General features: G+C 39.1%; 1 protein-coding gene across 3 annotated transcripts in view; it reads left to right on the top strand.

The window, feature by feature from the left end:
* The window catches only part of Tace (ADAM 17-like protease Tace), a 230,982-nt gene that overhangs the window by 158,915 nt on the left and 48,627 nt on the right, over positions 1-23,440 (top strand). The gene's annotated exons all lie outside the window — the stretch shown is intronic.

Here is a 23,440-nt window from a genome sequence, read left to right as displayed (position 1 = left end):
GTTTGTTGAGAGGTCTAAGTTGATAAAATATTGATTGGAATTAAACCACAAAACTGAAGGTCATGATAAAAGAAACGTGTGGCACTAAGGGCCTTGGCCTGTGTGCTGTCCATCCATATGGGTGTGCCCTATATCCCCTATATCAGACAGCTACTCAGTTCACCTCACAAGACTGAGTGAATCCTGTTTCATCCCTTAGAGCAGCACTGAAATGTTGAACAAGTCGGTGATCACATTCAGGCTCTTCAGGTAAGATGCAGATTTAGTACCCCTACACCATGGGGCTGAGTAGGTCATGATATGTCATAAAAATAACACCACTTGCATTGTAATAAAAAATGCTGACCTGTATGGTAGAGTCGTAAGAAAGATGAGAAAGAGCAGGATTGTAATGATCATCATCTTAGGAAGGTGCATTTTGCCCTAAAAACTTCTACTCAGACCTCTCTACAAATCTGAGAATTGAATAATGGGAATTGCTAATTATGTTTTATATTTACTACTCCTTAATATTGGGTGAATATTTACTGATATATTTCTTGGAAGGAATGTGTCACTTTCTTGTTAGTTGAGCACTCTTAGGTTTAGTGTGCTGGAGTGGTTATTATCAAATGCATCATTATACAATTACAAAATGAGATTACAAATATGCACAATATATAAAGTCAGAAAAATGTTCCAGAATCAGAGGACTACGTCATAAGACTTGATTCATGCAATGGCCTCCTCTTCCTCTCTGTACATGTAGCCCACCAGGTAATCTTTATTTAGTATATTCCTCTGCTATATTTGTACTGTCTGGACTGAACTACTGACTTGCTGACTTAATTCTTTAAACTCCTGTTGAGGAGCATAGGGCCGAGACAACGTTTCACCATCTGATTCTATGATGTGCCATGTGTTTCAGCTTTATAGCGAATGTCACATTTTTGAATCAGTCCGGCTATTTCTTGTTTTGATTTCTTTGATGGGGTTTATTTGGGTTAGCATGAGTTATTGGCCCAAGCGCCCTAGCCTGGTGGGGGGCTGCCCCTTTCCGCTTGCAGACATGCTCGAGTTTTCTGTTGGGGTTTTCTCCCTTAGCCTTTATGGATTCCTCCCCTTTCCCACAAGGCAGTGGTTGCTAATCCTATTTACCTCGAAAAACTGGGTTGCCTCTTCTACCAGTTCCACCCCGTTCCAAGAACTCTTCTTTCCGCCTTCACTTCCATTGAGGACTCAGCAGACTGCACTACAGTCACGTAAATTGTCCCTGCAGTAACCTCACTGTACTTTAGATGCTTGCACTTTTTTTGACAAGTACAGTATCAGAATAAAGAAAGTGTGAGCACTTCTGCTTCTACCCGTAAGCCAACTTAAGAGAGTTGTGGTCGTGCTGAACAGCGGTAGCACTGTCATTTAAGACAGCCGTATGCTAGTATTGCCATAAGTGCATGGTCACAGTTATCTCAAGTTTTCATAATAATATTCATTGTCAGTGTGAAAACAGCTAGGCAGAGTAGTTGTCACATTATTTCTTAATCAGTTAGGGAGCATCGTAAAATATATTGTTTGAAGAGAACAATGTGGGAAAACTAGATACTGCAACATGCCCACATGTTTCATATCTGGATGTAGATCTATAGACAGCAGTTCTTTATTATTTTGTGCATGACATTAATTTTTCTGATAACTTATTAGTAAAAGTAGACTTGTTCTTGATGAATGATGAAAGACTAGAGATTCCTAGACAGAGGTGGAAATTAAAGCCAGAAGCAGTCCCCCATAGTTTTCCTAATCTATCCAAACATTTTCTTCAGAACACGTTTAATGATATGTCTACCCAGTAGTCTCATTCGATAATATAAGCCCTGTCGGTGAAGAGTACTTAGGCTTAGCAGTTGAGATACTCCTGTTGTTATAAATGCTAGAAAAACAATTAACATGTTTGCTGCCAGCTACTGCATGGGTGCTTTAAATGTCCAGCCCAGTCATTTATATGCTGAGCTGTTTCAAACTGATGCTGTACATCATTGAATATTTTTGATCACTGTTTCTAAGGTACTTAATTTAAAAATCTGAAATTTGTTACATACCTTTACAAGATTCTCTAGATTCTCTGGTGTCACACTTCCTGGGATGCAGAGGAAATGGAGAAAATAGAGAATATTTTCAAACTGGTTACAAGATATGCTCGTAGTAAAATACCGGATTTTGAAGATTGGGTCCTCAGACCAATACATTTTCAAATGCAGTTTTTTGGTTATTCCTGTCACAAACATTAAACCTAAGAATACTTTTAGCTCAGGAACCTCTACTGCTTTCCATGTCTGTACGCGGGAGTATTTAGTGAAGGGACAAGGTGAAGCATTAATCACCTGACTAGCATACAGGTTAGTTTGTTCACAAATATATATTTTTAAATCCTCAGGAAGAAACAAATTTACAAAGGACATACAATCAATTTCATTATCCAGCATTATTTAGCCCTGTATTAGCAGTAAATGGTGGTGAAGTTTGCCTATATAGCGGATCGGTATCAAGGATTAAAACTTCTCCCGCGTCACATTCTGTACATAGTTCTTCAAACTTGCTGTCACTGTCATTTTCTCCTGTTCCTGGTTATAAATTCATCACCCAAGTCTTCAGAGAGCAACATGTCCAATATTTCTTCAGTTTCCGAACTTCCTTTGTAAGCCATAGCTTCTTGTTTATTTCACATCATACTTGTCAACACTTACAATGCATTCTTAGAAACATCATGAGTTCGCTGCCTTTGCCTTCTGAGGCTCATTTGACCTTCGTTCAAATGAAAAATAGCAGACGCATGGCCTTCATGTCTGCACGTGAGAAGGGTGAAAAATATACTTCATTTATCTGCCATCTATAGGTTAGAAGACTAACTACGACGAAAGATGCGATTGGAGCTCGATTTAAATTTCATTGGTCGGATACGACCTGTTACAAGTGGTGTCCTGACTTAAGTCGGATGTGGGAGTGAAAGTGTTAATTGCTTTGTTGAAGAAGATTAAATAATCGGAAGCATAATTTGTTCAGAACATACTATAAACTAAAGTTTGCTAAAGCTAGAATACATTTTACCGGGCGAGTTGGCCGTGAGCGTAGAGGCGCGCGGCTGTGAGCTTGCATCCGGGAGATAGGGGATTCGAATCCCACTGTCGGCAGCCCTGAAGATGGTTTTCCGTGGTTTCCCATTTTCACACCAGGCAAATGCTGGGGCTGTACCTTAATTAAGGCCACGGCCGTTTCCTTCCAACTCCTAGGCCTATCCTATCCCATCGTCGCTATAAGACCTATCTGTGTCGGTGCGACATAAAGCCCCTAGCAAAAAAAAAAAAAAGAATACATTTACTTCAAAAAGATTTCAGATGTAAAATTTAACACTAGCCTCACACAAACAACAGGTCACCTCTCTCAGCAAAAGAACAGAAAATTGTAGTAGTTAAAGAAATACCAACTGAAAAAAGTGCAATGAGATACAGTGACAAGTTTCTCTTGGGTCCTCTACTCTTAAACATGAAGTCTCCCAAAAGGCATTGCTTGAATCATGAGTTTGCTGCCTTTGCCTTCTGAAGCTCATTGTCATACATGATAATTTTAGTGGTCCGAGTGTTATGGTGTGGGGAGGCATAATGTTGCATGGGCATACCAATCTCCTAATCTTTGAATGCGGTACATACACCGGTCAACGTTACTGTGAGAGTGTACTTCTTCCCCGTGTGCATCTTTTCAGGAGTGCATTCGGCCCTGAGTTCATTTTTATGGATGTCAATGCATGACCGCATTGAACAGCACAGGTGAACGAGCTCTTGGAATGAGAGGATATTTGGCAAATGGACTGGCCTTCCTGTTCCCCCGACTTAATTCCCATCGAGCACATGTGGAACATGTTGGGCAGACATATTGCAGCACGTCCACATTCATCAACGACCATCCAACAGTTGTCAACCGCGCTGATGGAGGAATGGAACGCCCTACCGCAAGAACTCCTTACCAATCTTGTGGCCAGCATGGGAACACGTTGAAGACCATGCATCGCTGTCCGTGGTGATCATACACCCTTTTAAGAACCATGTCTCTTCTTTTATGATGTCCTGGAGACCATCATGAGTCACAGTGACTTACGTATTGTTCAAGTTTTATCGAGCTATGTTACTTGGCAGTGACACAACATGCGAAAGTTACTTTCGTCCATAAGTTTTACACAGCAGTGTATATTACTTCAACACAATGCTTCAAATAAAATAGACAATTATGTCAGACATTTGGTAAAAGAACTGATTTGATTTTTAGGTCTCTTGTAAGAAATTTCCAAAAAATTGGAAACATATGAACCGGCTTTGCCGTTAGTTCTACAATGGAAATATGAGCTAGAGGAAAAAGAGGTATACTCGGATGCCTGAATGAGAGGTGCTGCCCGTCATGAATTTTCTACACATGGATTCAGATGCCTTCACTACCTAAAGCCGTAGGCTCAGACTATCACTTTGAATCCATCAGCTTAAAATTGAGGATATTAGCACTGCTAAGAGTGCCCACCTATCCACAGTATCCCCTGCCTGTTATAAGAGGTGACTAAAAGGAGCCTCAGAGGTTCTTCACTTTGGAGTCTGGGTTGGTGACCACAGGTCCCTTAGCTGAATTCTGGCATTGCTTCTACCTACTTGTGCCAGGCTCCTCGCTTTTATATATCCTATTCGACCTCTTTTGGTCAACTCCTGTTCTTTTCTGACCCTGATGGTATTAGCTGTGTGAAGCCTAGGGAGTCTTTCGTTTTCACCCTTTTCATGTCCCTAGTCTTTCTTTAGCAACACCTTCATTTTTTGAAGTGTCGGACCCCTTCCATTTTTTTCCCTCTTATTATTGTTAATAGAGGATGGTTATCTAGTTGTACTATACGCGAACCTTTTCTTGAGACAGGTTTTACGGGGATGAGGAGTAAGGAGGGAGCTCTCCCGGTTCCGATTAATACTGCCAACTGAATGGAAATGAAATCTGAATTGAATCTATAATATGATCGATATGAATTTTCTAAACTTTTATTATCTTAAGCCAACAACTGTGTCACACACACATTATATAACATTTCTCGATGCGAATCTTGTTCCTAGCATGAATTCTATAGTTTGGCTTTGTTGTACAAACAATGACAGTACTAGTACGTAAAGTGTACGTCAGATGTTTCACGGCAATGCGTAAGCGATTCATGGTTTGTGTTTCAAAGGTTGCTGATATGAATCTCGAAGATAACCAAAGTCTACCGATTCAGCACTAGGGAGCTCAGGTATCAAAAAAGGGTTTGCTCATAGTACTTCCTCTTAAAACAATAATCATCACCACCACCCTAATATTGGGTGGCCAGCCATACCTCTTGGTAGCTATAAACATCCTACTATATGCATGGGTGACTTTAGTAGTCATAACACGAACTGGAAATGCTCTTCCAGTGACCAGAATGGGGGAAGGCTGAATGGAAAAGAACAACACACATCTTGGTTTTTGATGCTAATGATGAAGGATCCTTGAAATCTGGAAGATGTAAAGAGGACTATAACCCAGATTTCTGTAATTTAATAAGCGATACTAACAAGATATCACTCTGTCATGAAGAAAGTTCTAAAAGACTTGCCACACAGTCAGCTGAAACTGAGTACAAAATCAGAGCAGTCAAAACAACACCACGGATCAGATGGTATTTTTAGAAGACAGATGTGAGTAAGTTTAAAGTTCAGCTTGATTACTGGAAAGAGTACATATCAGGATGGATTAAGTCCTAGCACTGACCTCCCACATTGAGCTTGGTTTTCAAAAGAAGCTGAAAACATGAACAGCATTTATAGAGCTAACAGCAGCATATGACACTGTCTGAAGGAAAGACTTGTGTGTACACTACTGAAAGTAGTACCCTGCAGGAAGATAGATCACAGGTGGATCACAGTGCAACTAGGTGACAAAACCACCAGGAAGTTTAAGCTGAACTGGCACAAGGATCAGTTCTTGCTCCTCTCCTCTCCTCTCCTCTCCTCTCCTCTCCTCTCCTCTCCTCTCCTCTCCTCTCCTCTCCTCTCCTCTCCTCTCCTCTCCTCTCCTCTCTTCTCCTCTTTAACTTAGATGATATGCCTCTAACATCTAACAGAAAATTTGGATGTGCTGATGACTGGGCCATAGCAGTGCAACATCAATCTACTGCAGTGACCCAGGACACCTTGATGGATGACTGAATTACATTACATCAGGAAATGGAGACTTTGTCCTAGTATGGCTAACTTGGTAACATAAATAAATTCAGTAAACTTGATCATAAAATCACCAGTGTTTCACCCCGGTGCAGCTTGGGCTCATCAATTGGAAACTGCACCTTTCCAAACCACTGGACGCCTAGCACACCGGTAGGAACACCACTGCAAACTATCCTGTGATAAGCATTGCCAACATACTAGGAGAGATATATCTCCACTTGCCAAATTTGCCCTAGGCTAGACTGACCAAAAGTTATGGTTTCCGATTTATTATGTTGCTTCCATCCAAGTTGCAAACTTGCCAACCGAGAACTTTCAGTTCACTTCAGTGCAACAGACATCCTAAATACCTGGATTCTGTCAACACCTTTCCAGAATAGCAGCTAAAATCGGGGTACACACATGCAAGTGAACTCGGAACTACTGTAAATGACACCTAAGTGAAAACATGGTTTACTGTGTTGTGTTTGGTTGTAGCCATGCAAGCACTTCGAAAACTTCTAGGGAAGGTGTAGGTTTACACAGTTTCCCCAATCAAGAGAAGTCTCCACAGAGATATCACTCTTAGCTGTAAAAAGTTAGCCATGCTAATTTCTCCCCAACCCAACATACGGTAGTTTCATATGCTCTACTGTACACATTTGAGAGAGCAGAACTGTGAACTATCGATTAAATATAAAGCCAAACTCCTGAGACGAAATAGAAAACATGTGTTAAAAAACTGTGCATGCGCTAAATATGAGGGGAATGAAATCTGTTCCTGTTGCAAAGCATGCATCTACGTATATTACGAAGTATTATGAAATATTCTAAATATACTTTTAAGTTTATTAATAAAAATATTCTGGTTCTTGGCACTCAGCAGCCTGGAAACCTAGGGATATTCTTCTCGGATTGGCTTCACTACACAAGATGATACAACTTCTCTATTTAAAGGAGTCTATGAATTGACTGGCGAAAGGCTACGGACTGCCAGTTAGCATCAGTTTTCATAACCAGTGTTCCCCTCCCATATGGAATATTCGTTTTATCCATATGAAGTTAACATGCGGTATTTAGCACATTAAAAAAGTCCTCATGCCAAACAGTACACGTCACACTTCCAGCATTTCATTTATTGTTTCACTCTCTTTACAGCAGAAACTTCCAGCAGCAGTGGGCATCGCTAAACCTTCAGCAGCAGTGGGCATCGCTTCACATTGTTCGCACTTACACCAGTTGGTACTTCCCCGTTTTTCCAAAATAACAGATGCCGGGCTGAGTGGCTGAGATGGTTGAGGCACTGGCAGGTTCAATCCTGGCTCAATCCGTTGGTATTTGAAGGTGCTCAAATACATCAGTCTTGTGTTGGTAGATTTACTGGCATGTAAAAGAACTTCTGCAGGACTAAATTCTGGCACCTTGGTGTCTTTGGAAACCGTAAAAGTAGTTAGTGGGACATAAAGCCAATAACATTATTATTTCTTGGAAAGGTGTAGCAATCCAACTGATGAGCCCACTGCTACACTGGGGTGAAACGCTGGTAATTTCACGAGTGAAAAAGCCTGTTTTGCAATAGTACGGCATTTCACTGCATCCGTTCCAATTAAATTTAGTGAGTCAGCTGAACATGAAATGAAGAAAATAAGATGGTTCCTTTCCTTGAGTCTGGCTGCAAGCCTGAATATATTCCTGACATGTTGGCTGCTTTGTTATATGACTGACCTCTACAGTTGTCAAGTTTCAGACCATGCAGCTCTAGAGAATGAAGACTCCTTCAGAAAGCTTTTCTCCAGTATAGCCTGTATTTTTTATATCTTTAGTTATATATCTAATGATTTAATTTGCTGTAGAATCTACTATGATAGAAAAATACTTAAAAGAAATAATTTTATTAGTGTTTTTTTTCACCGCAATTTCCCCATAAGACATGCTAATTCTTCACAAGTTGCTGGTGACAAGTATGAAGTACATCTTTTTCCAGCATTTGTTAACCACAGAAACAACTCTTTTTAGCACATTTCTCCAATATGTAACTTCACATTCATGCTGACTGAGGGCCTGTACCACGACTGTCAGATAAACAGGCAGATACGTAGGCTGCAGTTTTGCAAACTAGAAGTTAAATATTTTCTTGTGTACAACCATCATATTTTAACTACATTATTGTTATGCAGTAGATGTACTAAAAATTTTATTGCATTGGCAATAAGGTTACTGAAAATGTAGTGAAAGTTAGCGTGGTGGTATACCTGTTCCCTGGTGTTTTCATTTGTTTACTGGGGGTGTTATGGTATTTTTAACAAAACTGTATTGCAATTCAGTAAGTTGTGATTTTTCAAAAGATCTTTTAAGTCCCCTTATTATTCTTGTGGTGTCTTTCCTTTGTTGTTTGAATTGTTCATAGTCATCCATCCTTCTTGAGTATTTCCACTTTTTCCATTGATGTGTTCTTTCCGTTAATACATCTTCACATATTTCATTCTGCCATTGTGTCCTTTTAGGTTTAGCTAGCTCAGATATTTTCTGAGCTGCATTGGTTATTTCTTTAAACAGATCTTGCTACTCTCCATGTTCAGTTCCTTTCAGTTCTTCCTGAAATGCTTCTTATGTTTCTTAAGTTATTTGTAGCCTCTCTGTGATATATTTCTTAACATAAAATAGAGGGAAATTTGGTTGATCCACATTTTTTCAATACATAATATGTTGTTAATATAATCACAACATTTTTTATTCAGTACCGGTTTCGGTGTCTATGGACACCATCATCAGCTGAAACAGGTTGTATGAACAAAGATATACAAGTATGTAGTACATATAATAGACCGTTAGTAATAAGTGACATTAATAGGATGAAGTAAAAATACAATGCTTAAAAGAATATAAACAAGTTATGTGCTTGTTGGTCAAAGTATAAAATGAAAGTGAAGATACGGTATTAACAAATGTTTAAAGACTTGATCACTTTGGAATGGTTAAAAAGTCTCAAGCGTAGCACTGCTAAACGCTAGGTGAAAATAAAACATGGACATCCAAAAACTAACATAGGATGCAGTCCTTCCACAGAGTATTGATAATAAAGTAACATAAGTAGGATTGATGGTGGCTTGTAACATCAGCTCATAAAAAGAAGCCGTCATTTATTTATGAGGTACTCAAAGAAGTGGATCATATTGCAGACAGAGAGAAAGTAGATACATGGCCAGAAAGTTCTCGATCCAATTCAGAACCTGAAGTATGAAAAGAAAGTTAAGAGTTAAAATGAGATATTGGAAATAGGGCAAAACACTATAAAGTTAAGTAGGAGACTCACCTCAAACAGCCTGATGTATGTGCGGACAGTGGCAAGGAGCAAGTGCTAGAGTTTGCTAGAAGCAAAGAACATCGTTAAGGGAGGGAGAAAGGTGGGTCAGGACGGGGGAGAGGAGCGGTGATGGAGGGGGCGGAGTCAGGCTGGCGTAGTTGGGAAGGATAACGTGATAACGTGTGACATATAATCTGAAAAAAACAAGCTATTTTTAGGGAGTTTAACACTGTTGAGAACTGAAATAAGAGAATCAAATAAAATTTTGGGGTTTTAGGAAATGTCGTTCAAGTTGAGATTAGGATTGAAGTATTGGTCTAGATGTATGTAACAGGCTTCTGTGATATCTAGTAGGGGGCCTTTGCTCAATGTGTCTTATATTGTTAAATCTTGATCTAATCCATTAAATTTGTGTTTATAATCTTGTATGTGCTGACCAACTGCAGAAAACCATTCCATTTAGTGCATTCCATTTAGTGCTATTTGTATATTGGTGTTTAGTGCTTGTTGGTAGAAATTGGGAGTAGTGTTATTTATTTGAATTTTATAACAAGTAATTCATTTGGTGTTCAGTAGATTACGTTTTCTAGGTTAAGTAGGCTAGCTAGGTGTACTTTGTTTCGAATTTAAGTTTAGGAAATACTTTAGGTAATAATATTAACTTTTAAAACAATATTTTTAAATATCTGTAGGTTTGTTGGTGTTATACTTACAAAGGCAGATTATCATAAGGAGTTGTAACTCACTGTACTTTCCGCCGCTACTTTTCCGATATTTCATACAGATATCCGTTCAAACTATCACGAAGGTAATAATTTATTACATTAAATAACACGATAAACCTGTAAACATCGATTTAAAGAGAATTCACAGTAATTTCACTGGTTAATTACGGCACTTAACAGTTTTTTGGATTGTTGACGATTGTTGCTACATGCACATGATAGTATTGTAAATAAATACAAAGTCAGCTGATTCATTATTCCAATAATTTGTAGTCTTAGTTCCCTGCATACTTTGTACTTTCCACCTTCGTTTATTCATCGAGTAAAAGTTAATAATCAAATTCCTATATCCCAATAGTATTGCACTTCAAACCCCCGGCATGGTAGTATTATAGTAGACAACCTCTTATTCTCAGCGTGTAAGGACACTTTTATTCTCCGTCCTGTGTAGTAGGGAAAATAATACTAATCCACCAGCGGTAAAAGTTCATATAACCACACTTCAGCTGAAAATTGTAGTGTAGATACATTGTAGTATAGATACAGTACATTTAGATTAGTGCCGTATCTTGCCTGCTATATTCGTGTGTTATCTTACGTGTGTGTCTATTAGAGCGTAGTATTAATAATAATTTGTCTAACATTTAGCTTTGTTGGTAATCTTTGAGTACAGTAGTTCTTCCAAATTTCATTTCTGTTTGTGCTTAGTAGTGACATAAGGTACTGGTATCGTAATTTAGGATACGTCTGAAAGTAGTTTAAAAATGACTGTAATGTACTGTACAGTAGTATACGAGTAATATCCTATTAGAATTTAGTGTGCTTATTTTATTATTATAAAATATTTGTGTAGTACTGGTGTAGTAGAGGTATCCGTAGAAACTCTTACTAAAATTCTGTTGTTGTAATTAGGATAGGATTAATTGCAGTTTGGAATTGTGTAGTTCTTGTGTATTACTTACGATATTCAGTAATTAACAGCAGTTTTTATCCTGTTAGGGGTTGTGGGATAAAAAATAGAATACGACTAAGTAGTATTGTAGTGTAGTCGTATATTAATTACCTTATTGTAGTGTAATCTTTGAGTACTATCCCAGACAATATATCCCTCTGTTCATTTATTTTTTGCAAATAAGTTATTTTATTTTCATTTTTTCCGTAAAGAATGGCTAAGGAGCGCGAGTGTACGAACTGTGGGTTTGGCGAGGCATTGAGGGGTATGAGGTAGAAGTTGGAGAGTTTGAGGGAGATAATTAGGATTCTCACAGAAGACAGAAAGGAAGATAGGACTCCCTCAAACAATGTATAGGTTACATTAGGTGTACAAGAGGGACGGAAAGGAAAGGAGGGAGTTGTAGAAGACAGGTGGTCTAATGTTCTAAGGGGAAGGAGATTGCAGGCTAAGGGCTCTATTCAGGATCAGAATTCAGGACAGGTGCCTGTGCGAAATCGGTACGAGTCACTCCAGGTAGAACAACAGAGGGAAGATGAGGGACAGGGAACCGTTGCTGAGATGTGTGGAAGTAGGAGGAAGGGAAAAGGTAGGAAAGGGAAATGTAGAGTAGAGGATAGGAAAAGACAGGTGGAACAGGGTCATGGGAAGGAACTTTCACCCCATCAACACAGTAATTAAAACTGAGAGGACTTTTCCTATTTGTGAAACTCACAACCTGACTTTTAACCCCGTTTATCAACATACCATTGCCTGCTGTCCATCTCACAACATTTTCAAGGTCACTCTGCAGTTGCTCACAATCTTGTAAATTATTTATTACTCTATAGAGAATAACATCATCCGCAAAAAACCTTACCTCCGAACTCCTTTACTCATATCATTTATATATATACAGTGGCGGTCAAAATAATAGAGCCACCTCTATTGACGAGATTAAGAACTAGGATATCTATTAGTTCGCAAAATCTCCACGAGTGCCGTGTTGTCAGTCCCTTTTAGACAATATCAGGGAAGACGTCGCTGCTGTCTGTAGTCGTGCGAAAGGAAGCGTTTGAGCTAGACGTTCGAAAAGAGGCATAAAGGTAAGAATCTTATGGGTCAAAATAATAGAGCCGTTTTACAGAAGTCCCGTTCAAATTGATTTTTTGCAGTTGTTTCGGGGGCTAGCGATATTATTTGTCAACAAACCTCCACTCAATATTATTTTGTATGTAAACTGACGTTTGGTTTTGTTTACATTCTTCTAGATGGGCAGAGCAGAGCATACAAGTGATGATGGTCGTATAGTAATGTTCCGGATGTTCAAAAGTGGGATATCCATGAATCAAATAGCCAAAGATTTACACGTTTCGCGAAAACGAGTCCAGAACGCCATTATAGACTGGCAAAACAAACAAACCCGCAGGTGGGGAACAGGGGGCGACCTCGTGTAACTACTCCTCGCGTAGACGGACTCATCACTAGGGAAGTAAAGAAACCCATTTTTGTCACCACCACGACTGAAATCCATTTTGTTTAGCGACAAAAATGATGTTCAACCATCAACTTCAACGATTCAAAGACGACTGAGATCCGCAAAATTGAATGGGCGCATTGCGAGACAGGAGCCACATGTTTCAAAAGCTAGTGTTCGGAAAAGGTTGGCCTTCGCCCGGAGAAATGAACACAAACCCAATATTTGGTGGAGGAACATCCTTTGGTTCGATGAATCCAAGTATAATAGGTTTGCCTCAGACGGAAAAGTCTATGTGCGCCGCCCACCAAACCAGGAATTTAATCCCAAGTACACTTTAAAAACTGTGAAATACGGTGGCGGAAGTGTTACGGTATGGGGATGTTTTTCATGGTATGGCCTTGGTCCAATACGCCGTATCAACGGCATAATGAACGCAGAAATGTACGACGACATCTTAGCAAATGTGATGCTGCCTTATGCTGAAGAGGAAATGCCGCTGAAATGGAAATTTCAGCACGATAACGATCCAAAGCATACTGCAAGGATCATAAGGCAGTTTTTTCAATATCACCATATCGAAGTATTAGAGTGGCCACCTCAATCCCCTGACGCATCATCCATCGAGAACTTAATGGGAGATTGTAGACGCGGATTCGGAATTATTTGATAGGATAGTCAGCTGTGTGGGAAACGACATGGAAAGAAATGTGATTGTAGCGGGAGATCTGAATTTGCCAGATGTCAATTGGGAAGGAAATGCGAACGACAGGAAGCCTGACCAACAAATAACCCCTGTGGGTGGGGGCGGTAGAATAACACCCACGGTATCCCCTGCCTGTCGTAAGAGGCGACTAAAAGGGGCCCCAAGGGCTCTGAACTTTGGAGCGTGGGTTAGCGACCACGGGGCCCTCAGCTGAGTCCTGGCATTGCTTCCACTTAACTAGTGCCAGGCTCCTCGCTTTCATGTCTCCTATCCGACCTCACTTGGTCAACTCTTGTTCTTTTCTGACCCCGAAGCTATTAGGTTTGCGAGGGCTAGGGAGTCTTTCATTTTCACGCCCTTCGTGGCCCTTGTCTTCTTTTGGCCGATATCTTCATTTTTCGAAGTGTCGGACCCCTTCCGTATTTTCCCCCTGATTAGTGTTATATAGAGGATGGTTGCCAAGTTGTACTTCCTCTTAAAACAATAATCACCACCACCACCACCTGACCAACAAATGGCAAATAAGTTAATATGGGAAGGACAGCTGATTCAGAAAGTGATGGAACCAACCAGAGGGAAAAATATCCTGGATGTGGTGCTGTTAAAACCAGATGAGCTCTATAGGAAAACTGAAGTAATAGATGGTATTAGTGATCATGAAGCTGTTTTTGTGGTAGTTAAAAATAAATGTGATAGAAAGGAAGGTCTTAAAAGTAGGACTGTTAGGCAGTACCATATGGCTGATAAAGCAGGCATGAGGCAGTTTCTAAAAAGTAGCTAAGTATCCAGTATTCGGGAGATAGTAGGTTCGAACCCCACTGTCGGCAGCCCTGAAAATGGTTTTCCGTGGTTTCCCATTTTCACACCAGGCAAATGCTGGGGCTGTACCTTAATTAAGGCCACGGCCGCTTCCTTCCCACTCCCAGCCCTTCCCTGTCCCATCGTCACCATAAGAGCTATCTGTGTCGGTGCGACGTAAAGTAACTAGCAAAAAAAAAAAAAAGTAGCTATGATCGGTGGAAAACGGTAAATAAAAATGTAAACAGACTCTGGGATGGGTTTAAAGAAATTGTTGAGGAATGCGAAAACAGGTTTGTACCATTAAGGGTGGTAAGGAATGGTAAAGACCCACCTTATTATAATAGAGAAATAAAGAGACTAAGAAGGAGGTGCAGACTGGAAAGAAATAGAGTTAGAAATGGCTGTGGAAGTAAGGAGAAATTGAAGGAACTTACTAGAAAATTGAATCTAGCAAAGAAGGCAGCTAAGGATAACATGATGGCAAGCATAATTTGCAGTCATACGAATTTTAGTGAAAAATGGAAGGGTATGTATAGGTATTTTAAGGCAGAAACAGGTTCCAAGAAGGACATTCCAGGAATAATTAATGAACAAGGGGAGTGTGTATGTGAGGATCTTCAAAAGGCAGAAGTATTCAGTCAGCAGTATGTAAAGATTGTTGGTTACAAGGATGATGTCGAGATAGAGGAGGAGACTAAGGCCAAAGAAGTAATAAAATTTACGTATGATAACAATGACATTTACAATAAGATACAAAAGTTGAAAACTAGAAAAGCGGCTGGAATTGATCAGATTTCTGGGGATATACTAAAGACAATGGGTTGAGATATAGTACCATATCTGAAGTACTTATTTGATTATTGTTTGGTCGGAGGAGCTATACCAGATGAATGGAGAGTTGCTATTGTAGGTGTATAAAGGAAAGGGTGATAGACATAAAGCTGAAAATTACAGGCCAGTAAGTTTGACATGCATTGTATGTAAGCTTTGGGAAGGCATTCTTTCTGATTATATTAGACATGTTTGTGAAATTAATAACTGGTTCGATGGGTTATTCCACTGAAGCTCAACTTGTAGGATTCCAGCAAGATATAGCAGATATCTTGGATTCTGGAGGTCAAATGGACTGTATCGCGATTGACCTGTCTAAAGCATTTGATAGGGTGGATCATGGGAGACTACTGGCAAAAATGAGTGCAATTGGACTAGACAAAAGAGTGACTGAATGGATTGCTATATTTCTAGAAAATAGATCTCAGAGAATTAGAGTATGCAAAGCTTTATCTGACCCTGTAATAATTAAGAGGGGAATTCCTCAAGGCAGTATTATTGGACCTTTATGTTTTCTTATATATATAAATGATATGAGTAAAGGAGTGGAATCGGAGGTAAGGCTTTTTGCAGATGATGTTATTCTCTATAGAGTGATAAATAAGTTACAAGATTGTGAGCAACTGCAACGTGACCTCGAAAATGTTGTGAGATGGACAGCAGGCAATGGTATGATGATAAACGGGGTTAAAAGTCAGGTTGTGTGTTTCACAAATAGGAAAAGTCCTCTCAGTTTTAATTACTGCGTTGATGGGGTGAAAGTTCCTTTTGGGGATCATTGTAAGTATCTAAGTGTTAATATAAGGAAAGATCTTCATTGGGGTAATCACATAAATGAGATTGTAAATAAAGGGTACAGATCTCTGCACATGGTTATGAGGGTGTTTAGGGGTTGTAGTAAGGATGTAAAGGAGAGTACATATAAGTCTCTTGTAAGACCCCAACTAGAGTATGGTTCCAGTGTATGGGACCCTCACCAGGATTACCTGATTCGAGAACTGGAAAAAATCCAAAGAAAAGCAGCTCGATTTCTTCTGGGTGATTTCCGACAAAAGAGTAGCATTACAAAAATGTTGCAATGTTTGGGTTGGGAAGAATTGAGAGAAAGAAGAAGAGCTGCTCGACTAAGTGGTATGTTCCAAGCTGTCAGCGGAGAGATGGCGTGGAATGACATTAGTAGACGAATAAGTTTGAATGGCGTTTATAAAAGTAGGAAAGATCACAATATGAAGATAAAGTTGGAATTCAAGAGGACAAACTGGGGAAAATATTCATTTATAGGAAGGGGAGTTAGGGATTGGAATAACTTACCAAGGGAGATGTTCAATAAATTTCCAATTTCTTTGAAATCATTTAGGAAAAGGCTAGGAAAGCAACAGATAGGGAATCTGCCACCTGGGGGACTGCCCTAAATGCAGATCAGTATTGATTGATTGATTGATTGTAGACAAGAGAATTGACCGCTCAAAAGCTACGTCTTTAGATAAACTTTGGGAAGAAATCCAGAGAGCCTTGTATGCGATCAGCAGCGACGAATGCAGGCGTTTAGTCGACTCTATGGGTAAGAGGTGCAGGGAAATCCTCAAAAATAAGGGTTACACCACGAAGTACTAATGCACTCCTATGCAAAAATGACTTTTCCTGTAAATTTCATAAGACTTAGATCAAGTACAAAATATTTGTGTCAATTGGCTCTATTTTTTGACCCTGTGGTCTGGTATTATTTTGAATATTATTGATTAGTTTCAGTTGTGTTATCTATATAACTGACTGTGGTACAATGTAACTCTGTTGTAATGGTTCCTGTACAACGTAAAATTTTGTTTCCATCATAGTACAAACATGTCTAGTAATAAATTTGCACTTTATTCTAAACCTTTGCCAGGTGGCTCTATTATTTTGACCACCACTGTATATATATAAGAAAACAGCATACTACATTTTATATTGTAATGGTCGTTGGTTCTTGCAGTTAATAAATGTTGATTTTCATTTATTTGCTTATAGATTTTGAAGAGTTGTTTTTATGGCCTGGTTCCTTTTGAGATGATATTAGTTGGAAATGTTGGTACCGTAGGCTATATTGAAATCTTTGTAGGCGTCATTAGACCATCTTCTATGATGTGGTAAGAGTTTGTGATGTTGCTGTTGAGCGTATTGAGCTAAGCGTGTTAGTTGGAAGGGAACGTTGTTGTCGGAGATTAGCCATCAGGAAAGATGGGGCTGTCCAGGAGGGGAGGGGATCAAATGAGCTGGGTAGGATTGTGGCTCTGGTCATGGGGGATTCCATCGTTAGACACGTGGGGAAAGTGTGTGGAGGAAAGGGAACAAGGGTAGAAATGTTATCCAGGAATTAGGTTGAGGCAGATGTTGAGGAAAGTAGAAGAGAGGGAGGAGGGGAAGGAGAAGGTGGTAGTGTTTCATGTTGGTATTAACAACTTAAGGCAAGCTGATATAAGTACCAACATAGTTGGAGATGTGTGGGATCTGGTAAATGCAGCACGGATGAAGTTTTTTTTTGCTTTACGTCACACCGACACAGGTAGGTCTTATGGCGACGATGGAAGAGGAAAGGCCTAGGAAGAGGAAGGAAGTGATAATATTGGAGTCTAAAACATGGCAGTTGTTTAAGGATTATGACATAATAAAAGATATTACAATGAAGATAAAAATCAGAAAATACATTCCATTTAGTTGTCAAATGGCGTATTGTTAAAAGTTTAATTGTTTTATGGAAAGTTAAGCAATGGTAATGGTAATTGACAATATATTTTATACGACATAGTTTTTTAACAGCATTCATAGATTATTTCCAATCAGGGACCAAAGGTATGATGAGTTCCCTTCAACCGCTGAGATGTTAGTTTGCATTGAGAGTTTTAGAGTCTTCGGCCACTTTCTTTTTATGAGTTGATGTTACAAGCCACCATCAATCCTACTTATGTTACTTTGTTATCAATACTCTGTGGAAGGACTGCATCCTATGTTAGTTTTTGGATGTCCATGCTTTATTTTCACCTAGCGTTTAGCAGTGCGACGCTTAAGACTTTTTAACCATTCCAAAGTGATCAAGTCTTTAAACATTTGTTAATACTGTATCTTCACTTTCATTTTATACTTTGACCAACAAGCACATAACTTGTTTATATTCTTTTAAGCATTGTATTTTTACTTCATCCTATTAATGTCACTTATTACTAACGGTCTATTATATGTACTACATACTTGTATATCTTTGTTCATACAACCTGTTTCAGCTGATGATGGTGTCCATAGACACCGAAACCGGTACTGAATAAAAAATGTTGTGATTATATTAACAACATATTATACATTGAAAAAGTGGATCAATCAAATTTCCCTCTATTGTATGTTATCTCCTTTCAATACGGACCAGGTATGAAGTTTTTAATGTTGAATATATTTCGTAACTCTTTCCCTCCTTCTGTGATTTATGTGGGGTGAGAATTTGAGTTTAATTTTTTACAAATTATGGCCAGAGTCAAATTCTGTGCTTTTTACTACCTTTACCTTCATGATTTCCTTCTTTTTGGAGATATCCATGTTTTAGCTTTCCTTGGAAGTTTCTTGAAGAAAGTTGACATTAACTTCAGTTGAAAGATTTTACAGATAGTAGTAATCACATTCCATTTTTATTTGATCTTTTGTGTGCTGGATATCCTCCTACTATTAGTATATACATTCTTTCTCTTCCAATTTGGGCATTGAATTCTCCTAGTAGTATCACTAGGTACATCTGATTTTGGAATTTTAGATAGTTGGTCATCTAAGAGATCCCAGAATTCTTCTACTTAATTTGGATTCCTGTTGTTGTCTTTATTTATTGGTGCGTGACAATTAACAAAGGTATAAATTTTTGCATTTAATTGTAAAAGAGATAATCTTTCAGAGCTAGACTTGAATTCTGTTACATTGTCTATTTTCTTGTATGTACCATTTTGGATGGTTTTGAGGTGTATTTTTTAATCTTAACTCACCAAAGGGATGATGATGCTTGTTGTGATAGTGATGCTTGTTGTTTAAAGGGGCCTAACATCTAGGTCATTGGCCCAACTCAGAAAGGGAATCTCAAATTGTATTCTTTATCATTCAGATAATGAGGTATATATCCAATTAATACAATACCCTAAAAACAAAAAAATATACACAAACATATGTGTTCCTGAGAAAACAAAAGGGAGTGTCCTTGGTTTTTAAACTGCTGTCAGAAGTTTCAAAGCGTATTAGGTGATGTCGGACACAATAGTCCTTTGTTTTATTCTACGTTCTTTCTGCTTTCATGTAGTAGTATTTAAAGTGTTCGGAGGGTGTTCAAAATATGATTAGATGGTTAAAATCATTGTAATGATAAATGTAATGTGTTACTGATCAATCTTTATTTTCTAACAAGGTTAATGTAAAATTTTCCAGTCTAAATTGATTAATAACTATAAACTTCGATCATCTCTATTGGTCCGTTTTCCTTCTTGAACCTTTTCACTGCCATGTTTTCTTGACCAAGTGAGTCCTCCTGGCCGAGGTTTTTTCAAGGAATGAACACTTTCACAACTATTTTTTTAACGATACCTTTACTGGAATATAATTCAAAAGTGGCTTGAAATACATTGACCGGGTGAGTTGGCCGTGCGCGTAGAGGCGCGCAGCTGTGAGCTTGCATCTGGGAGATAGTAGGTTCGAATCCCACTATCGGCAGCCCTGAAAATGGTTTTCCGTGGTTTCCCATTTTCACACCAGGCAAATGCTGGGGCTGTACCTTAATTAAGGCCACGGCCGCTTCCTTCCAACTCCTAGGCCTTTCCTGTCCCATCGTCGCCATAAGACCTATCTGTGTCAGTGCGACGTAATTTTTTTTTTTTGCTAGTTGTTTTACGTCGCACCAACACAGATAGGTCTTACGGCGACGATGGGACAGGAAAGGGCTAGGAGTGGGAAGGAAGCGACCATGGCCCTAATTAAGGTACAGCCCCAGCATTTGCCTGGTGTGAAAATGGGAAACCACGGAAAACCATTTTCAGGGCTGCCGACAGTGGGGTTCGAACCTACTATCTCCGGAATACTGGTGCAAGAATTTGACATCCACATCCCTTGAACAGACATTTGTGGCCATGCCAACATACTACCTTGTATGCTCTTTGTTCCTCAACTTGTATTTAGAATCTCCAACTAGGAAAGCCTCTTTTGCAACACCAGAATGTCGTTACCTTGGTCATTACCTTCATTGTGTGTTTCATGGTATTCACTTTCACTGCTGCTGCCAGCACTATCATTTGTTTCTGAACTGCTTTCATCTCGGTGGAAGTCATGGCCCAAAATCGACTTCCCAGAAAGAACATTCACATTGCGGCTGTGGGAAGTAGCAGGTTTTGTTGGAGGGTAACGAGCTTCCTCAAAACTGGGAGTCATGCCTGTGCACTGCATTGCTGAACCTCTTCATTATCTGGAAGTTTGTTTTAGTCATGAGCTGGATCAAATGGAATTAGGCCTGTGGCTCGAAACCCACTTTTTATGTTATCAGCAGAATTTGCAGATATCTTGCATAATGTCTGGTTCAGAAGAGATGGAAAACACCTTAGAAATGGTTCCTCAATTATACTTTTTCCATTCAGTTAATACGGCTCGTCATGCTGCTTTTATAGGTCTGAAGAAGCTTACATCCAGCTGTTGGAGGAGGTGGTTGCTGTTAGCGGGAGGAGAATGAAAGAGATATTGTTCCTCTCACACTCCTGGATGACCTGCAAATACATGACTTGATAGGTTGTCTCCGATCGTCACTGTTGGTCCGTTTTGCTTCTTCAACCATTTCATTGCCATGTTTTTTTGACCAAGCGAGTCGTCCTGGCCGAGTTTTTTTTTTTTTTTTCTCCCCGAGGAATAAGCACTTTCACAACTATATTTTAACGATATTATTATTGGAATATAATTCAAAAGTGGCTTGAAGTACTTCGAATACAGGCTTAAAATACACTCTAGCATACATTGAATGGTCTCTAGAAGTGTCTGAATTCATGAAAATTCTTGACATAATTTGTGCAAAAATCGGAGTGTGAAGGAGAACCATTTGAAGACCACTACTCCTGTATAGTAAGCTTTTTTATCCTAGTCATGAGCATTGTCAAGGCAAAAAAAAACACATAAATCTCTTTCACTGTAGGATCAACCCATGACTGTAGCCTTGATTTAGATGAAAAGGGTATTTTTCAATCACCTGTTTGTAGTAACTTATGGTAGATTCCACTATAATCTGCACTATTGAGTGAGTTAGAAAGCAAAAGAAAAAGTCATTATCTGATGAATTATCACGAAGGTATCTGTCCGTGATTCCAGAACTGGTGTCATCAAAATCGTGAACAACTGGGGAAAACGTACCTGTTAACCACGAAAATGCAGTTGCTTTTAGGCCTAATATGCGATGCCTTCATCCTCTTTGCAGAGGGAGGTGACAGTTCCTCACAGGATTCACCACTATATTTTCATTACACTTTCTTGGTGTTCATTATCACCTGTAATATACTCACTATCTTCCTCTTAAAAAATATCCTCTCCAGAATCACTGTTTATCAGATAACGTTCCATTACATCGTCTACAAGAGATGACTGAGTACTGCGAGACGCCATGATTGCTGCAATACAGCGGGAAAGGTATTACACTTCAGTGAGAACGAAATAACATCAGTTTGTGTCCAAAACATGCATAAAGGAGTGGGATATCTGCAAGAGCGAACTTCCTTGACATTTCCTGGGAAATTGAAAGCGTGACACTATATCTTGTACATATAGAGGATTGGCAAAGTAGGCACTGCAACAAAACGTATATATATGGATTTGCAAGTTATAAATCTCATTATAAATCTTTCGTTTTGGTTGTGAAAGTTTGCGGTTGAATGTGATTTCTGCGTAAGAATTAACTGTACGCGACTTGTCTGTGAAGCTGCTTAGTAGAAAGTGATCTTTCTCTCACCTGAACCTACTCTTTTAAAATGGAGGAAAATTCAGCAGAGACTCACCTGTTTTATGTTTTTCACCTATGAGGTCTTTTAGCCCCCTTTTTGAAGATCATTGACAGTATATAATAAATAAGACTATGGTGAAATATAACACGAGGGAATCTCTTTAAACCATTTCACGCTAACCTGGCAACGTTGTATCCATCTATACAAATTGTTTTTAACCAATGTTGATCTTAGACATCTATAACAAGATAGTAGTTCACAATAGTTCATTTTATTGTGTAAAAAATGTTCTCAACTACAGTAGAGTCTCGTTAATCCGAACTAATTGGGACCGGAGTCTGTTCGGATTACGAAATTTTCGGATTAACCGGAGAAAAAATTTCTAATAATAATGTTATTGTTTTTACGTCCCACTAACTACTTTTACGGTTTCCGGAGACGCCTAGGTGCCAGGATTTTCTCCCGCAGGAGTTCTTTTACGTGCCAGTAAATCTGCTTACACGATGGAACCTGCCAAGTTGGGGTCAGAACGCCAGCGCCTCAACCGTCTGAGGAAAATAGTTTCTATAATACAGTAAAGTACATACCGTAGTTTCAAATGTCCATTCTTTAGGAGTTACATTAATAAAATACTGTATAAAATAACAGTATGGTAGTTAAGAAAAAGGAGAAAATAACTAAAACTAGGTTAAAACTTGTCTCCTAAAACTGCTACAATAGATACGGGTTACACTTTTGCATTGTGCCCAGGATGCGAAGAGCTACTTGTGATGTTTATTTAATAATTCTGCCGCTCTCTCAGTGGTAGCGCTGAAGAACGTGAGGGTGTCAGTGAGCAGTTCATGAGGAATACGTGGTAGAAATCGTGGCCGAGTCTCGCATTCATCGAGAGTCCAGCGGAAGTGTCTGCAAATGTCATTCTCTTTGAAATCGTTCAAAAACTTCCTGGGTGTGAGGAAGCCATTGGAAATGACATTAGCGAGTGGATGGAAGCTGACTGTCAGCAATTACAAACAGACCAAGAAATGATTGCGATGGTGGAGAAAGAATCTGGAGTTGACGAGAAACAGTGTGACGACGAAGACCACAATGAACAACTAGTGTCACATCCAGATGCCGCGGCCGCCTTAGAACTTGTCGTCCGCTACGTCGAGCAACACTCCGCTGCTACGCCCCCTGATGTGATGATTATGAGACGCTGGTTTAACACTGCATCTTCGAGTAGGTTTCAGTCACAACGGCAAAAGAAACTAACAGACTTTGTAAAGATAAACGACCAGTGATTGATGGTTTATGATGTGTAATTATGTTTACATTAAGTTATTCTAGTAAAATATGACTAATAAAATGCAAGTAAATCTTCATTATAAAATATGTCCTTTCATTTAAATAAGGAGAATTTTTTTTTTAAATTTGAATATTTCAGTTCGGATTAACCGGACTTTCGGATTAACGGGGTTCGGATTAGCGGGACTC

Source organism: Anabrus simplex, chromosome 1 (genome assembly GCF_040414725.1).
Source record: "Anabrus simplex isolate iqAnaSimp1 chromosome 1, ASM4041472v1, whole genome shotgun sequence".
Taxonomy (NCBI): domain Eukaryota; kingdom Metazoa; phylum Arthropoda; class Insecta; order Orthoptera; family Tettigoniidae; genus Anabrus; species Anabrus simplex.
The sequence above is the reverse complement of the archived record's forward strand: the minus strand, read 5'-3'. Positions and strand labels throughout refer to the sequence as shown.